Source organism: Lissotriton helveticus, chromosome 4_1 (assembly GCF_964261635.1).
Source record: "Lissotriton helveticus chromosome 4_1, aLisHel1.1, whole genome shotgun sequence".
In the NCBI taxonomy this organism is placed as follows: domain Eukaryota; kingdom Metazoa; phylum Chordata; class Amphibia; order Caudata; family Salamandridae; genus Lissotriton; species Lissotriton helveticus.
In genome coordinates this window covers 974782872-974801992 of record NC_136063.1, presented here as the reverse complement: position 1 = coordinate 974801992, position 19121 = coordinate 974782872, and the positions used below count along the sequence as shown (strand labels likewise).

General features: G+C 56.8%; 1 long non-coding RNA gene across 1 annotated transcript in view; it reads left to right on the top strand.

Moving 5' to 3' along the window:
* LOC144827392 (uncharacterized) overlaps positions 1-19121 on the top strand; it is an 86721-nt gene that overhangs the window by 747 nt on the left and 66853 nt on the right. The gene's annotated exons all lie outside the window — the stretch shown is intronic.

Here is a 19121-nt window from a genome sequence, read left to right as displayed (position 1 = left end):
TCCATGAGCCTTCAGTGTCACCCGAGGTCCTGATTTATTAGTTGTTTGAATTTCTATTACAAGCAGTTTTCCCTACAAATTTATCTCTGTTAGGAACTCCGTAACGTAATCTGTTTGCAGTCTGGTTATGTTATTCTGTGGTTTTAAGTCGAACGTGCTGGTCAAATGACATTATCAATTTTGTTATATAAATATGTTTCTGCACTTATTTTATGCGTGTATTAAACCTTATGTGCAGCTCACTAACACTTTGGCTGCGGTCATGAATAATTTGATCTCCTTTTATGATCCTCTGTGTAATTTATCCCCTGTTCTTCCTGGGATCTTATCCAGACCCCTCTGTTGTGGTACTCATGTCTGGCTCCCGTGGGAAGCCATCAAATTATTTTGTTTTGTAAATAATGTACTTTTGACTTGCACCAAGCTCCCTCTCCTACACCATTTTCTTTCACTTCACTCACTTCCACCCTACCCCACCCTTCCTTCTTTTTGGGCATAAGTTTGTATCAATGGATATTTTACATGCAATGTACACCAAATAGATGGTTGAGTACTCTGTGAATAAACAACATTGTACTCCAAAATATTCAGGTTTCTTTGAATCCTTTGACAATTCCTTTTATCTGTTCTCCCGTTCTGGACCCCTCTTACTACAAAAACCTAGGGAAACCTAGCAAACATGCTTAGTACGTACTCCATCTTGTAGGCCCAGCAGTGCTAGCAGAGGGGACGGCTCTATCTGTTCCCCTAATATGTCAGACAGCCCTGCAAACACTTGTTTCCAATAGCTCAGGACTCTCGGGCAACACCACGCTAAGTGTATGAAATCCGCTCCCTCACTCCCACAGCGTTCGCACTTATTGTCCACTCTTAGGCGAAACCTATGCAGTTTAACTGGCGTATAGTATAGTCTATGAAGGAACTTATAGTGTATCAGTCTTAATCTGCTGTTACTGGTGACAGACTCCGTCTGTATGCAGCAGGCCTCCCATTGTTCATCAGTTAGATTTGTTTCTAGATCTTTATCTCATTCTGTCCTGGCCCACAGGGTCTGGGGAGGGGGGTTGTGCCTGACCTGCCTATACAGGTGAGAAATAAGTTAACATGTCTGGGTGTCTCAGATTGTAGCATTATGTGTAGCGGCGGGAAAGCGTCTGGCTCCTTAGGAAATGCAGGGGTGATGGCTTTCATAATCTGCCTGAGACAGGAAAGTTTCCATAAATGTAGGTGTGTCCTCCCCAAAGAATTGTTCCTTGTTAAGAAATATTCCCTTCTTCTACAGATCTCCCCAGGTGCCTATAGCTCATTTATAAAACATCCCGCGACACAGCCCTTCACTCGTGATTTGTAAGATAGGGTTTCGAGTCAATTTCATCCGCAGGGAATACATCATTGGCGCGTCTAATTTCCTGACCATCCATCTCCACGCTGCGACCGTGCAATCTACTGTTGACGGATCCCTCTCACTGCCCTTTACCCCTGTGAAGATATAATTCTCCGGGGGCACCGGGGCCATATATCCATCCTCCACTGCCAGGTGGGTCATAAAGGGGGGTGGATGGAACCAATACACAGTGAAGTGTGCTTGCGCACAATGGTAGTATTGCTCAAAATTGGGGACCTCGTAGCCACCTTGGTGGTACGGCAGCATTTGGGTGGCCAAGTTGAGCCGTGCCTCCCCCCCCCCCCATATAAGTCTAACTAACTGCACTCTGAGCATATTAAAAAAAACTCCCGAGGTGATAGGGTATGTTGATGAATAAATACAATAACTATGGCAGGATTGTCATCTTGATTAGGGATATCCTGCCCGCCATGGACAGAGGCAACTTTATCCACTTAGAGACTGTGTCTGTGATTTTATCAATGGCTACACCATAGTTGGTCCGCATCAATTCGTCTCTATCCTGGGTTATGTGAATCCCCAGATATTTGAAGGTCTCTGTCTCCCACATCAGGGAGTAATCGAGCTGGTGTCTGGCTGTCTCTCCCGTTAGGGGGAACACCGCCGACTTACTTAAATTAATTTACACTCCAGAATAGCCCCGTATTTGGTAGTTTCCCTCAGTATGGGATTTAGGTTATCTTGGGGCTTCTGTACATATAGGGTAATGTTGTCTGCATACAGCGAATTTAATACCTGCCGAGCTGGGAATATTAATGCCCGATGATTATGGTGCTGCCTCAGTTTCCCTGCCAGGGTTTCTATAGCTAGCGCCAGGATGGGGTGACTTGACTGCCTCCCTCCAGGTTCTGTTACACAGAATCCCTTGTAAACCTAAAAAATTGGCAAAAAAACCTGCATTTTCCCCACATTTCTGTGGTGGAAAGTTCTGGAATATGCGTGGATCCACAAATTTCCACCCACCCAGCGTTCCCCAAAGTCTTTCTAGAAAAATGGTACCTCTCTTGTGTTGGTCGGCCTAGTGCCTGCGACAGAAAACGTAGCAAAACGCAACGTGGACACAACTCGATTTCGCAGTGAAAAACGACCCTTTTTAGATCTAGCCTCAGACAATGCGCTTGGGCATTGCTGGCGAGATTTTAGTAAGGGGAAAAGAAAGTCTATCAAAGAGCTTTAAAAATGCGGTTTATGGCCAGTGCATGTGAGGCATGCAAACGCGAAGCTGGCATCTGGACTGCTTTCGCCAGCGCGCGCTCGTCCTCACTTCCTGCTCCCCCTCTTACTTTCGTTATCCCTCACACCCCATATGCTCGTTCCCTCTCAGCCTTCCTTTGATGCCAGAGGGCTTTGGAATGCGGATTATGGCCAGTGCATGTGCTTCACCATTTGCTCCCCCGCATCAAACTTCAAAGGAATGCTCTCCCCGCTATGTTGTTCTTTTAGCCCTACACTCGCCATGCATTAGCTAAAGCTCACCAGCGGGCCTTTTGCCCCTCACTAAAAGCTCCTCTCCTCACGTCTCTTTCTCGCTCTCGCACCCACGCTCTTTCTGTTACTCATTGCTCTCTTTATCTCCATTCCTCCCCTGTAGTTCTCTCTCATTCTCGTGCTCTCCCTCACTCTCCCTGTAACATCCCTCTCGCTAACCTACTTTCCCTTTCAATGCTGAATATTGAAAAATATAAGCAGTGGCCAGGTGTTTTTAACTCAATTTTTTTCACTTTCTACTTGTGCACCACTCGTGTGTTGTTTTTTTTCTCCTCCTACCCCTTCTCTCTATGTCTCTTTCTTGCTCTCGCACCCACGCTCTTTCCGTTACTCCTTGCTCCCCCTCCAACTCTACCCTCCAACTCCACCCTCCAAACTCCACTCTCCAAACTCCACCCTCCAAACTCCACCCTCCAAACTCCACCCTCCAAACTCCACCCTCCAACTCCACCCTCCAACTCCACCCTCCAACTCCACCCTCCAACTCCACCCTCCAACTCCACCCTCCAACTCCACCCTCCAACTCCACCCTCCAACTCCACCCTCCAACTCCACCCTCCAACTCCACCCTCCAACTCCACCCTCCAACTCCACCCTCCAACTCCACCCTCCAACTCCAACTCCACCCTCCAACTCCAACTCCACCCTTCCAATTCCACCCTCCATCACTCAGGGACACCACCACATCACTCAGGGACACCACCACATCACTCAGGGACACCACCACATCACTCAGGGGCACCACCACATCACTCAGGGGCACCACCACATCACTCAGGGGCACCACCACATCACTCAGGGGCACCACCACATCACTAAGGGGCACCACTCGGGGGCACTACCACATCACTCAGGGACACCAACAAATCACTCAGGGACACCAACAAATCACTCAGGGACACCAACAAATCACTCAGGGGCACCACCACATCACTAAGGGGCACCACTCAGGGACACTGCCACATCACTCAGGGACACCACTACATCACTCGGGGACACCACCACATCACTACCCCTCTCTCTATGTCTCTTTCTTGCTCTCGCACCCACGCTCTTTCTGTTACTCCTTGCTCTCCCTCCATCTCTACCCTCCAACTCCAACTCCACCCTCCAACCCCACCCTCCAACTCCAACTCCACCCTCCAACTCCAACCCCCACCCTCCAACCCCCACCCTCCAACTCCACCCTCCAACTCCACCCTCCAACTCCACCCTCCAACTCCACCCTCCAACTCCACCCTCCAACTCCACCCTCCAACTCCACCCTCCAACTCCACCCTCCAACTCCAACCCCCACCCTCCAACCCCCACCCTCCAACCCCCACCCTCCAACCCCCACCCTCCAACCCCCACCCTCCAACCCCCACCCTCCAACCCCCACCCTCCAACTCCACCCTCCAACTCCACCCTCCAACTCCACCCTCCAACTCCACCCTCCAACTCCACCCTCCAACTCCACCCTCCAACTCCACCCTCCAACTCCACCCTCCAACTCCACCCTCCAACTCCACCCTCCAACTCCACCCTCCAACTCCACCCTCCAACTCCACCCTCCAACTCCACCCTCCAACTCCACCCTCCAACTCCACCCTCCAACTCCACCCTCCAACTCCACCCTCCAACTCCACCCTCCAACTCCACCCTCCAACTCCACCCTCCAACTCCACCCTCCAACTCCAACTCCACCCTCCAACTCCACCCTCCATCACTCAGGGACACCACCACATCACTCAGGGACACCAACAAACCACTCGGGGACACCACCACATCACTCGGGGACACCACCACATCACTCGGGGACACCACCACATCACTACCCCTCTCTCTATGTCTCTTTCTTGCTCTCGCACCCACGCTCTTTCTGTTACTCCTTGCTCTCCCTCCATCTCTACCCTCCAACTCCAACCCCACCCTCCAACCCCACCCTCCAACCCCACCCTCCAACCCCACCCTCCAACCCCACCCTCCAACCCCACCCTCCAACCCCACCCTCCAACCCCACCCTCCAACTCTACCCTCCAACTCTACCCTCCAACTCCACCCTCCAACTCCACCCTCCAACTCCACCCTCTAACTCCAACCCCCACCCTCCAACCCCCACCCTCCAACCCCCACCCTCCAACTCCACCCTCCAACTCCACCCTCCAACTCCACCCTCCAACTCCACCCTCCAACTCCACCCTCCAACTCCACCCTCTAACTCCACCCTCTAACTCCACCCTCTAACTCCACCCTCTAACTCCACCCTCTAACTCCACCCTCTAACTCCACCCTCTAACTCCACCCTCTAACTCCACCCTCTAACTCCACCCTCCAACTCCACCCTCCAACTCCAACTCCACCCTCCAACTCCACCCTCCATCACTCAGGGACACCACCACATCACTCAGGGACACCAACAAACCACTCGGGGACACCACCACATCACTCGGGGACACCACCACATCACTCGGGGACACCACCACATCACTACCCCTCTCTCTATGTCTCTTTCTTGCTCTCGCACCCACGCTCTTTCTGTTACTCCTTGCTCTCCCTCCATCTCTACCCTCCAACTCCAACTCCAACCCCACCCTCCAACCCCACCCTCCAACCCCACCCTCCAACCCCACCCTCCAACCCCACCCTCCAACTCTACCCTCCAACTCTACCCTCCAACTCTACCCTCCAACTCTACCCTCCAACTCTACCCTCCAACCCCACCCTCCAACCCCACCCTCCAACTCTACCCTCCAAATCCAACTCCACCCTCCAACCCCACCCTGCAACTCTACCCTTCATCTCCACCCTCCAACTCCAACTCCACCCTCCACCCTCCAACTCCACCCTCCAACTCCAACTCCACCCTCCAACTCCACCCTCCAACTCCACCCTCCAACTCCACCCTCCAACTCCACCCTCCAACTCCACCCTCCAACTCCACCCTCCAACTCCACCCTCCAACTCCACCCTCCAACTCCACCCTCCAACTCCACCCTCCAACTCCACCCTCCAACTCCAACTCCACCCTCCAAATCCAACTCCACCCTCCAACTCCAACTCCACCCTCCAAATCCAACTCCACCCTCCAAATCCAACTCCACCCTCCAACTCCACCCTCCAACTCCACCCTCCAACTCCACCCTCCAACTCCACCCTCCAACTCCACCCTCCAACTCCACCCTCCAACTCCACCTCCACCCTCCAAATCCAACTCCACCCTCCAACCCCACCCTGCAACTCTACCCTCCAACTCCACCCTCCACCCTCCAACTCCACCCTCCAACTCCAACTCCAACTCCACCCTCCAACTCCACCCTCCAACTCCACCCTCCAACTCCAACTCCACCCTCCAACTCCACCCTCCAACTCCACCCTCCAACTCCACCCTCCAACTCCACCCTCCAACTCCAACTCCACCCTCCAACTCCAACTCCACCCTCCAACTCCAACTCCACCCTCCAACTCCAACTCCACACTCCAACTCCAACTCCACCCTCCAACTCCAACTCCACCCTCCAACTCCAACTCCACCCTCCAACTCCACCCTCCAACCCCACCCTGCAACTCTACCCTCCAACTCCACCCTCCAACTCCAACTCCACCCTCCAACTCCACCCTCCAACTCCACCCTCCAACTCCACCCTCCAACTCCACCCTCCAACTCCACCCTCCAACTCCACCCTCCAACTCCACCCTCCAACTCCACCCTCCAACTCCACCCTCCAACTCCACCCTCCAACTCCACCCTCCAACTCCACCCTCCAACTCCACCCTCCAACTCCACCCTCCAACTCCACCCTCCAACTCCACCCTCCAACTCCACCCTCCAACTCCACCCTCCAACTCCACCCTCCAACTCCACCCTCCAACTCCACCCTCCAACTCCACCCTCCAACTCCACCCTCCAACTCCACCCTCCAACTCCAAATCCAACTCCACCCTCCAACTCCACCCTCCAACTCTACCCTCCAACTCCACCCTCCAACTCCACCCTCCAACTCCACCCTCCAACTCCACCCTCCAACTCCACCCTCCAACTCCACCCTCCAACTCCACCCTCCAACTCCACCCTCCAACTCCACCCTCCAACTCCACCCTCCAACTCCACCCTCCAACTCCACCCTCCAACTCCACCCTCCAACTCCACCCTCCAACTCCACCCTCCAACTCCACCCTCCAACTCCACCCTCCAACTCCACCCTCCAACTCCACCCTCCAACTCCACCCTCCAACTCCACCTCCACCCTCCAAATCCAACTCCACCCTCCAACTCCACCCTCCAACTCCACCCTCCAAATCCAACTCCACCCTCCAACCCCACCCTGCATCTCCACCCTGCATCTCCACCCTGCATCTCCACCCTCCATCTCCACCCTCCAACTCCACCCTCCAACTCCACCCTCCAACTCCACCCTCCAACTCCACCCTCCAACTCCACCCTCCAACTCCACCCTCCAACTCCACCCTCCAACTCCACCCTCCAACTCCACCCTCCAACTCCACCCTCCAACTCTACCCTCCAACTCTACCCTCCAACTCTACCCTCCAACTCCACCCTCCAACTCCAACTCCAACCCCACCCTCCAACTCCAACTCCACCCTTCCAATTCCACCCTCCAACTCCACCCTCCATCACTCAGGGACACCACCACATCACTCAGGGGCACCACCACATCACTCAGGGGCACCACCACATCACTAAGGGGCACCACTCGGGGGCACTACCACATCACTCAGGGACACAACCACATCACTCAGGGACACAACCACATCACTCAGGGACACCAACAAATCACTCAGGGGCACCAACAAATCACTCGGGGGCACCAACAAATCACTCAGGGGCACCAACAAATCACTCAGGGGCACCAACAAATCACTCAGGGGCACCAACAAATCACTCAGGGGCACCACCACATCACTCAGGGGCACCACCACATCACTCAGGGGCACCACCACATCACTCAGGGGCACCACCACATCACTCAGGGGCACCACCACATCACTAAGGGGCACCACTCAGGGGCACTACCACATCACTCAGGGACACCAACAAATCACTCAGGGACACCAACAAATCACTCAGGGACACCAACAAATCACTCAGGGACACCAACAAATCACTCAGGGACACCAACAAATCACTCAGGGACACCACCACATCACTACCCCTCTCTCTATGTCTCTTTCTTGCTCTCGCACCCACGCTCTTTCTGTTACTCCTTGCTCTCCCTCCATCTCTACCCTCCAACTCCAACTCCACCCTCCAACCCCACCCTCCAACTCCAACTCCACCCTCCAACTCCACCCTCCAACTCCACCCTCCAACTCCAACCCCCACCCTCCAACCCCCACCCTCCAACCCCCACCCTCCAACCCCACCCTCCAACTCCACCCTCCAACTCCACCCTCCAACTCCACCCTCCAACTCTACCCTCCAACTCTACCCTCCAACTCTACCCTCCAACTCTACCCTCCAACTCTACCCTCCAACTCTACCCTCCAACTCCACCCTCCAACTCCACCCTCCAACTCCACCCTCCAACTCCACCCTCCAACTCCACCCTCCAACTCCACCCTCCAACTCCACCCTCCAACTCCACCCTCCAACTCCACCCTCCAACTCCACCCTCCAACTCCACCCTCCAACTCCACCCTCCAACTCCACCCTCCAACTCCACCCTCCAACTCCACCCTCCAACTCCACCCTCCAACTCCACCCTCCAACTCCACCCTCCAACTCCACCCTCTAACTCCACCCTCTAACTCCACCCCTACCCTCCAACTCTACCCTCCAACTCTACCCTCCAACTCTACCCTCCAACTCTACCCTCCAACTCTACCCTCCAACTCTACCCTCCAACTCTACCCTCCAACTCCACCCTCCAACTCCACCCTCCAACTCCACCCTCCAACTCCACCCTCCATCACTCAGGGACACCACCACATCACTCAGGGACACCACCACATCACTCAGGGGCACCACCACATCACTAAGGGGCACCATTTAGGGGCACCACCACATCACTCAGGGACACGACCACATCACTCGGGGACACCACCACATCACTCGGGGACACCACCACATCACTCGGGGACACCACCACATCACTCGGGGAGACCACCACATCACTACCCCTCTCTCTATGTCTCTTTCTTGCTCTCGCACCCACGCTCTTTCTGTTACTCCTGGCTCTCCCTCCATCTCTACCCGCCAACTCCAACTCCAACTCCACCCTCCAACCCCACCCTCCAACTCCAACTCTACCCTCCAACTCCACCCTCCAACTCCACCCTCCAACTCCACCCTCCAACTCCACCCTCCAACTCCACCCTCCAACTCCACCCTCCAACTCCACCCTCCAACTCCACCCTCCAACTCCACCCTCCAACTCCACCCTCCAACTCCACCCTCCAACTCCACCCTCCAACTCCACCCTCCAACTCCACCCTCCAACTCCACCCTCCAACTCCACCCTCCAACTCCACCCTCCAAATCCAACTCCACCCTCCAACTCCACCCTCCAACTCCACCCTCCAACTCCACCCTCCAACTCCACCCTCCAACTCCACCCTCCAACTCCACCCTCCAACTCCACCCTCCAACTCCACCCTCCAACTCCACCCTCCAACTCCACCCTCCAACTCCACCCTCCATCACTCAGGGACACCACCACATCACTCAGGGACACCACCACATCACTAAGGGGCACCATTTATGGGCACCACCACATCACTCAGGGACACGACCACATCACTCGGGGACACGACCACATCACTCGGGGACACGACCACATCACTCGGGGACACGACCACATCACTCGGGGACACCACCACATCACTCGGGGACACCACCACATCACTCGGGGACACCACCACATCACTACCCCTCTCTCTATGTCTCTTTCTTGCTCTCGCACCCACGCTCTTTCTGTTACTCCTTGCTCTCCCTCCATCTCTACCCTCCAACTCCAACTCCACCCTCCAACCCCACCCTCCAACTCCAACTCCACCCTCCAACCCCACCCTCCAACCCCACCCTCCAACCCCAACTCTACCCTCCAACTCTACCCTCCAACTCTACCCTCCAACTCTACCCTCCAACTCTACCCTCCAACTCCACCCTCCAACTCCACCCTCCAACTCCAACTCCACCCTCCAACTCCACCCTCCAACTCCACCCTCCAACTCCACCCTCCAACTCCACCCTCCAACTCCACCCTCCAACTCCACCCTCCAACTCCACCCTCCAACTCCACCCTCCAACTCCACCCTCCAACTCCACCCTCCACCTCCACCCTCCAAATCCAACTCCACCCTCCAAATCCAACTCCACCCTCCAACCCCACCCTGCAACTCTACCCTTCATCTCCACCCTCCAACTCCACCCTCCAACTCCACCCTCCAACTCCACCCTCCACCTCCACCCTCCAAATCCAACTCCACCCTCCAAATCCAACTCCACCCTCCAACCCCACCCTGCAACTCTACCCTTCATCTCCACCCTCCAACTCCACCCTCCAACTCCACCCTCCAAATCCAACTCCACCCTCCAACTCCACCCTCCAACTCCACCCTCCAACTCCACCCTCCAACTCCACCCTCCAACTCCACCCTCCAACTCCACCCTCCAACTCCACCCTCCAACTCCACCCTCCAACTCCACCCTCCAACTCCACCCTCCAACTCCACCCTCCAACTCCACCCTCCAACTCCACCCTCCAACTCCACCCTCCAACTCCACCCTCCAACTCCACCCTCCAACTCCACCCTCCAACTCCACCCTCCAACTCCACCCTCCAACTCCACCCTCCAACTCCACCCTCCAACTCCACCCTCCAACTCCACCCTCCAACTCCACCCTCCAACTCCACCCTCCAACTCTACCCTCCAACCCTACCCTCCAACTCTACCCTCCAACTCTACCCTCCAACTCTACCCTCCAACTCTACCCTCCAACTCTACCCTCCAACTCTACCCTCCAACTCTACCCTCCAACTCTACCCTCCAACTCTACCCTCCAACTCTACCCTCCAACTCCACCCTCCAACTCCAACTCCAACCCCACCCTCCAACTCCAACTCCACCCTTCCAATTCCACCCTCCAACTCCACCCTCCATCACTCAGGGACACCACCACATCACTCAGGGGCACCACCACATCACTCAGGGGCACCACCACATCACTAAGGGGCACCACTCGGGGGCACTACCACATCACTCAGGGACACAACCACATCACTCAGGGACACCACTCGGGGGCACTACCACATCACTCAGGGACACAACCACATCACTCAGGGACACAACCACATCACTCAGGGACACAACCACATCACTCAGGGACACAACCACATCACTCGGGGACACCAACAAATCACTCGGGGACACCAACAAATCACTCGGGGACACCAACAAATCACTCGGGGACACCAACAAATCACTCGGGGACACCAACAAATCACTCAGGGACACCAACAAATCACTCAGGGACACCAACAAATCACTCAGGGACACCAACAAATCACTCGGGGACACCACCACATCACTCGGGGACACCACCACATCACTACCCCTCTCTCTATGTCTCTTTCTTGCTCTCGCACCCACGCTCTTTCTGTTACTCCTTGCTCTCCCTCCATCTCTACCCTCCAACTCCAACTCCACCCTCCAACCCCACCCTCCAACTCCAACCCCCACCCTCCAACCCCCACCCTCCAACCCCCACCCTCCAACCCCCACCCTCCAACCCCCACCCTCCAACCCCCACCCTCCAACCCCCACCCTCCAACCCCCACCCTCCAACTCCACCCTCCAACTCCACCCTCCAACTCCACCCTCCAACTCCACCCTCCAACTCCACCCTCCAACTCCACCCTCCAACTCCACCCTCCAACTCCACCCTCCAACTCCACCCTCCAACTCCACCCTCCAACTCCACCCTCCAACTCCACCCTCCAACTCCACCCTCCAACTCCACCCTCCAACTCCACCCTCCAACTCCACCCTCCAACTCCACCCTCCAACTCCACCCTCCAACTCCACCCCTACCCTCCAACTCTACCCTCCAACTCTACCCTCCAACTCTACCCTCCAACTCCAACTCCAACTCCAACTCCACCCTCCAACTCCAACTCCACCCTCCAACTCCACCCTCCAACTCCACCCTCCAACTCCACCCTCCATCACTCAGGGACACCACCACATCACTCAGGGACACCACCACATCACTCAGGGGCACCACCACATCACTAAGGGGCACCATTTAGGGGCACCACCACATCACTCAGGGACACGACCACATCACTCGGGGACACCACCACATCACTCGGGGACACCACCACATCACTCGGGGACACCACCACATCACTCGGGGAGACCACCACATCACTACCCCTCTCTCTATGTCTCTTTCTTGCTCTCGCACCCACGCTCTTTCTGTTACTCCTGGCTCTCCCTCCATCTCTACCCGCCAACTCCAACTCCAACTCCACCCTCCAACCCCACCCTCCAACTCCAACTCTACCCTCCAACTCTACCCTCCAACTCCACCCTCCAACTCCACCCTCCAACTCCACCCTCCAACTCCACCCTCCAACTCCACCCTCCAACTCCACCCTCCAACTCCACCCTCCAACTCCACCCTCCAACTCCACCCTCCAACTCCACCCTCCAACTCCACCCTCCAACTCCACCCTCCAACTCCACCCTCCAACTCCACCCTCCAACTCCACCCTCCAAATCCAACTCCACCCTCCAAATCCAACTCCACCCTCCAAATCCAACTCCACCCTCCAACCCCACCCTGCAACTCTACCCTTCATCTCCACCCTCCAACTCCACCCTCCAAATCCAACTCCACCCTCCAACTCCACCCTCCAACTCCACCTCCACCCTCCAAATCCAACTCCACCCTCCAAATCCAACTCCACCCTCCAACTCCACCCTCCAACTCCACCCTCCAACTCCACCCTCCAACTCCACCCTCCAACTCCACCCTCCAACTCCACCCTCCAACTCCAACTCTACCCTCCAACTCTACCCTCCAACTCTACCCTCCAACTCTACCCTCCAACTCTACCCTCCAACTCTACCCTCCAACTCTACCCTCCAACTCTACCCTCCAACTCTACCCTCCAACTCTACCCTCCAACTCTACCCTCCAACTCTACCCTCCAACTCCACCCTCCAACTCCACCCTCCAACTCCACCCTCCAACTCCACCCTCCAACTCTACCCTCCAACTCCACCCTCCAACTCCACCCTCCATCACTCAGGGACACCACCACATCACTCAGGGGCACCACCACATCACTAAGGGGCACCATTTAGGGGCACCACCACATCACTCAGGGACACGACCACATCACTCGGGGACACGACCACATCACTCGGGGACACCACCACATCACTCGGGGACACCACCACATCACTCGGGGACACCACCACATCACTACCCCTCTCTCTATGTCTTTTTCTTGCTCTCGCACCCACGCTCTTTCTGTTACTCCTTGCTCTCCCTCCATCTCTACCCTCCAACTCCAACTCCACCCTCCAACCCCACCCTCCAACTCCAACTCCACCCTCCAACCCCACCCTCCAACCCCACCCTCCAACCCCAACTCTACCCTCCAACTCTACCCTCCAACTCTACCCTCCAACTCTACCCTCCAACTCTACCCTCCAACTCTACCCTCCAACTCTACCCTCCAACTCTACCCTCCAACTCTACCCTCCAACTCTACCCTCCAACTCCACCCTCCAACTCCACCCTCCAAATCCAACTCCACCCTCCAAATCCAACTCCACCCTCCAACTCCACCCTCCAACTCCACCCTCCAACTCCACCCTCCAACTCCACCCTCCAACTCCACCCTCCAACTCCACCCTCCAACTCCACCCTCCAACTCCACCCTCCAACTCCACCCTCCAACTCCACCCTCCACCTCCACCCTCCAAATCCAACTCCACCCTCCAAATCCAACTCCACCCTCCAACCCCACCCTGCAACTCTACCCTTCATCTCCACCCTCCAACTCCACCCTCCAAATCCAACTCCACCCTCCACCTCCACCCTCCAAATCCAACTCCACCCTCCAACCCCACCCTGCAACTCTACCCTTCATCTCCACCCTCCAACTCCACCCTCCAAATCCAACTCCACCCTCCAAATCCAACTCCACCCTCCAAATCCAACTCCACCCTCCAACTCCACCCTCCAACTCCACCCTCCAACTCCACCCTCCAACTCCACCCTCCAACTCCACCCTCCAACTCCACCCTCCAACTCCACCCTCCAACTCCACCCTCCAACTCCACCCTCCAACTCCACCCTCCAACTCCACCCTCCAACTCCACCCTCCAACTCCACCCTCCAACTCCACCCTCCAACTCCACCCTCCAACTCCACCCTCCAACTCCACCCTCCAACTCCACCCTCCAACTCCACCCTCCAACTCCACCCTCCAACTCCACCCTCCAACTCCACCCTCCAACTCCACCCTCCAACTCCACCCTCCAACTCCACCCTCCAACTCCACCCTCCAACTCCACCCTCCAACTCCACCCTCCAACTCCACCCTCCAACTCCACCCTCCAACTCTACCCTCCAACTCTACCCTCCAACTCCACCCTCCAACTCCACCCTCCAACTCTACCCTCCAACTCCACCCTCCAACCCCACCCTCCAACTCCACCCTCCAACTCCACCCTCCAACTCTACCCTCCAACTCCACCCTCCAACTCCACCCTCCAACTCTACCCTCCATCACTCAGGGACACCACCACATCACTCAGGGACACCAACAAACCACTCGGGGACACCACCACATCACTCGGGGACACCACCACATCACTCGGGGACACCACCACATCACTACCCCTCTCTCTATGTCTCTTTCTTGCTCTCGCACCCACGCTCTTTCTGTTACTCCTTGCTCTCCCTCCATCTCTACCCTCCAACTCCAACTCCAACCCCACCCTCCAACCCCACCCTCCAACCCCACCCTCCAACCCCACCCTCCAACCCCACCCTCCAACCCCACCCTCCAACTCTACCCTCCAACCCCACCCTCCAACCCCACCCTCCAACTCTACCCTCCAAATCCAACTCCACCCTCCAACCCCACCCTGCAACTCTACCCTTCAACTCCACCCTCCAACTCCAACTCCACCCTCCAACTCCACCCTCCAACTCCACCCTCCAACTCCACCCTCCAACTCCACCCTCCAACTCCACCCTCCAACTCCACCCTCCAACTCCACCCTCCAACTCCACCCTCCAACTCCACCCTCCAACTCCACCCTCCAACTCCACCCTCCAACTCCACCCTCCAACTCCACCCTCCAACTCCAACTCCACCCTCCAAATCCAACTCCACCCTCCAAATCCAACTCCACCCTCCAAATCCAACTCCACCCTCCAAATCCAACTCCACCCTCCAACTCCACCCTCCAACTCCACCCTCCAACTCCACCCTCCAACTCCACCCTCCAACTCCACCCTCCAACTCCACCCTCCAACTCCACCCTCCAACTCCACCCTCCAACTCCACCTCCACCCTCCAAATCCAACTCCACCCTCCAAATCCAACTCCACCCTCCAAATCCAACTCCACCCTCCAAATCCAACTCCACCCTCCAACTCCACCCTCCAACTCCACCCTCCAACTCCACCCTCCAACTCCACCCTCCAACTCCACCCTCCAACTCCACCTCCACCCTCCAAATCCAACTCCACCCTCCAACCCCACCCTGCAACTCTACCCTCCAACTCCACCCTCCACCCTCCAACTCCACCCTCCAACTCCACCCTCCAACTCCACCCTCCAACTCCAACTCCACCCTCCAACTCCACCCTCCAACTCCACCCTCCAACTCCAACTCCACCCTCCAACTCCACCCTCCAACTCCACCCTCCAACTCCACCCTCCAACTCCACCCTCCAACTCCACCCTCCAACTCCACCCTCCAACTCCACCCTCCAACTCCACCCTCCAACTCCACCCTCCAACTCCACCCTCCAACTCCACCCTCCAACTCCACCCTCCAACTCCACCCTCCAACTCCACCCTCCAACTCCACCCTCCAACTCCACCCTCCAACTCCACCCTCCAACTCCACCCTCCAACTCCACCCTCCAACTCCACCTCCACCCTCCAAATCCAACTCCACCCTCCAACCCCACCCTGCAACTCTACCCTCCAACTCCACCCTCCACCCTCCAACTCCACCCTCCAACTCCACCCTCCAACTCCACCCTCCAACTCCAACTCCACCCTCCAACTCCACCCTCCAACTCCACCCTCCAACTCCAACTCCACCCTCCAACTCCACCCTCCAACTCCACCCTCCAACTCCACCCTCCAACTCCACCCTCCAACTCCACCCTCCAACTCCACCCTCCAACTCCACCCTCCAACTCCACCCTCCAACTCCACCCTCCAACTCCACCCTCCAACTCCACCCTCCAACTCCACCCTCCAACTCCACCCTCCAACTCCACCCTCCAACTCCACCCTCCAACTCCACCCTCCAACTCCACCCTCCAACTCCAACTCCACCCTCCAAATCCAACTCCACCCTCCAACTCCACCCTCCAACTCCACCCTCCAACTCCACCCTCCAACTCCACCCTCCAACTCCACCCTCCAACTCCACCCTCCAACTCCACCCTCCAACTCCACCCTCCAACTCCACCCTCCAACTCCAACTCCACCCTCCAACTCCACCCTCCAACTCCACCCTCCAACTCCACCCTCCAACTCCACCCTCCAACTCCACCCTCCAACTCCACCCTCCAACTCCACCCTCCAACTCCACCCTCCAACTCCACCCTCCAACTCCACCCTCCAACTCCAACTCCACCCTCCAACTCCAACTCCACCCTCCAACTCCAACTCCACCCTCCAACTCCAACTCCACCCTCCAACTCCAACTCCACCCTCCAACTCCACCCTCCAACCCCACCCTGCAACTCTACCCTCCAACTCCACCCTCCACCCTCCAACTCCACCCTCCAACTCCACCCTCCAACTCCACCCTCCAACTCCACCCTCCAACTCCACCCTCCAACTCCACCCTCCAACTCCACCCTCCAACTCCACCCTCCAACTCCACCCTCCAACTCCACCCTCCAACTCCACCCTCCAACTCCAACTCCACCCTCCAACTCCAACTCCACCCTCCAACTCCAACTCCACCCTCCAACTCCAACTCCACCCTCCAACTCCAACTCCACCCTCCAACTCCACCCTCCAACTCCACCCTCCAACTCCACCCTCCAACTCCACCCTCCAACTCCACCCTCCAACTCCACCCTCCAACTCCACCCTCCAACTCCACCCTCCAACTCCACCCTCCAACTCCACCCTCCACCCTCCAAATCCAACTCCACCCTCCAAATCCAACTCCACCCTCCAACTCCACCCTCCAACTCCACCCTGCAACTCCACCCTCCAACTCCACCCTGCAACTCCACCCTGCAACTCCACCCTGCAACTCCACCCTGCAACTCCACCCTCCAACTCCACCCTCCAAATCCAACTCCACCCTCCAAATCCAACTCCACCCTCCAAATCCAACTCCACCCTCCAAATCCAACTCCACCCTCCAACCCCACCCTGCATCTCCACCCTGCATCTCCACCCTCCATCTCCACCCTCCAACTCCACCCTCCAACTCCACCCTCCAACTCCACCCTCCAACTCCACCCTCCAACTCCACCCTCCAACTCCACCCTCCAACTCCACCCTCCAACTCCACCCTCCAACTCCACCCTCCAACTCTACCCTCCAACTCCACCCTCCAACTCCACCCTCCAACTCTACCCTCCAACTCTACCCTCCAACTCTACCCTCCAACTCTACCCTCCAACTCCACCCTCCAACTCCAACCCCACCCTCCAACTCCAACTCCACCCTTCCAATTCCACCCTCCAACTCCACCCTCCATCACTCAGGGACACCACCACATCACTCAGGGGCACCACCACATCACTCAGGGGCACCACCACATCACTAAGGGGCACCACTCGGGGGCACTACCACATCACTCAGGGACACAACCACATCACTCAGGGACACAACCACATCACTCAGGGACACCAACAAATCACTCAGGGACACCAACAAATCACTCAGGGACACCAACAAATCACTCGGGGACACCAACAAATCACTCGGGGGCACCAACAAATCACTCAGGGGCACCAACAAATCACTCAGGGGCACCAACAAATCACTCAGGGGCACCACCACATCACTCAGGGGCACCACCACATCACTCAGGGGCACCACCACATCACTCAGGGGCACCACCACATCACTCAGGGGCACCACCACATCACTAAGGGGCACCACTCAGGGGCACTACCACATCACTCAGGGACACCAACAAATCACTCAGGGACACCAACAAATCACTCAGGGACACCAACAAATCACTCAGGGACACCAACAAATCACTCAGGGACACCAACAAATCACTCAGGGACACCAACAAATCACTCAGGGACACCACCACATCACTACCCCTCTCTCTATGTCTCTTTCTTGCTCTCGCACCCACGCTCTTTCTGTTACTCCTTGCTCTCCCTCCATCTCTACCCTCCAACTCCAACTCCACCCTCCAACCCCACCCTCCAACTCCAACTCCACCCTCCAACTCCACCCTCCAACTCCAACCCCCACCCTCCAACCCCCACCCTCCAACCCCCACCCTCCAACCCCACCCTCCAACTCCACCCTCCAACTCCACCCTCCAACTCCACCCTCCAACTCCACCCTCCAACTCCACCCTCCAACTCCACCCTCCAACTCCACCCTCCAACTCCACCCTCCAACTCCACCCTCCAACTCCACCCTCCAACTCCACCCTCCAACTCCACCCTCCAACTCCACCCTCCAACTCCACCCTCCAACTCCACCCTCCAACTCCACCCTCCAACTCCACCCTCCAACTCCACCCTCCAACTCCACCCTCCAACTCCACCCTCTAACTCCACCCTCTAACTCCACCCTCTAACTCCACCCTCTAACTCCACCCTCTAACTCCACCCTCTAACTCCACCCCTACCCTCCAACTCTACCCTCCAACTCTACCCTCCAACTCTACCCTCCAACTCTACCCTCCAACTCTACCCTCCAACTCTACCCTCCAACTCTACCCTCCAACTCTACCCTCCAACTCCAACTCCAACTCCACCCTCCAACTCCAACTCCACCCTCCAACTCCACCCTCCAACTCC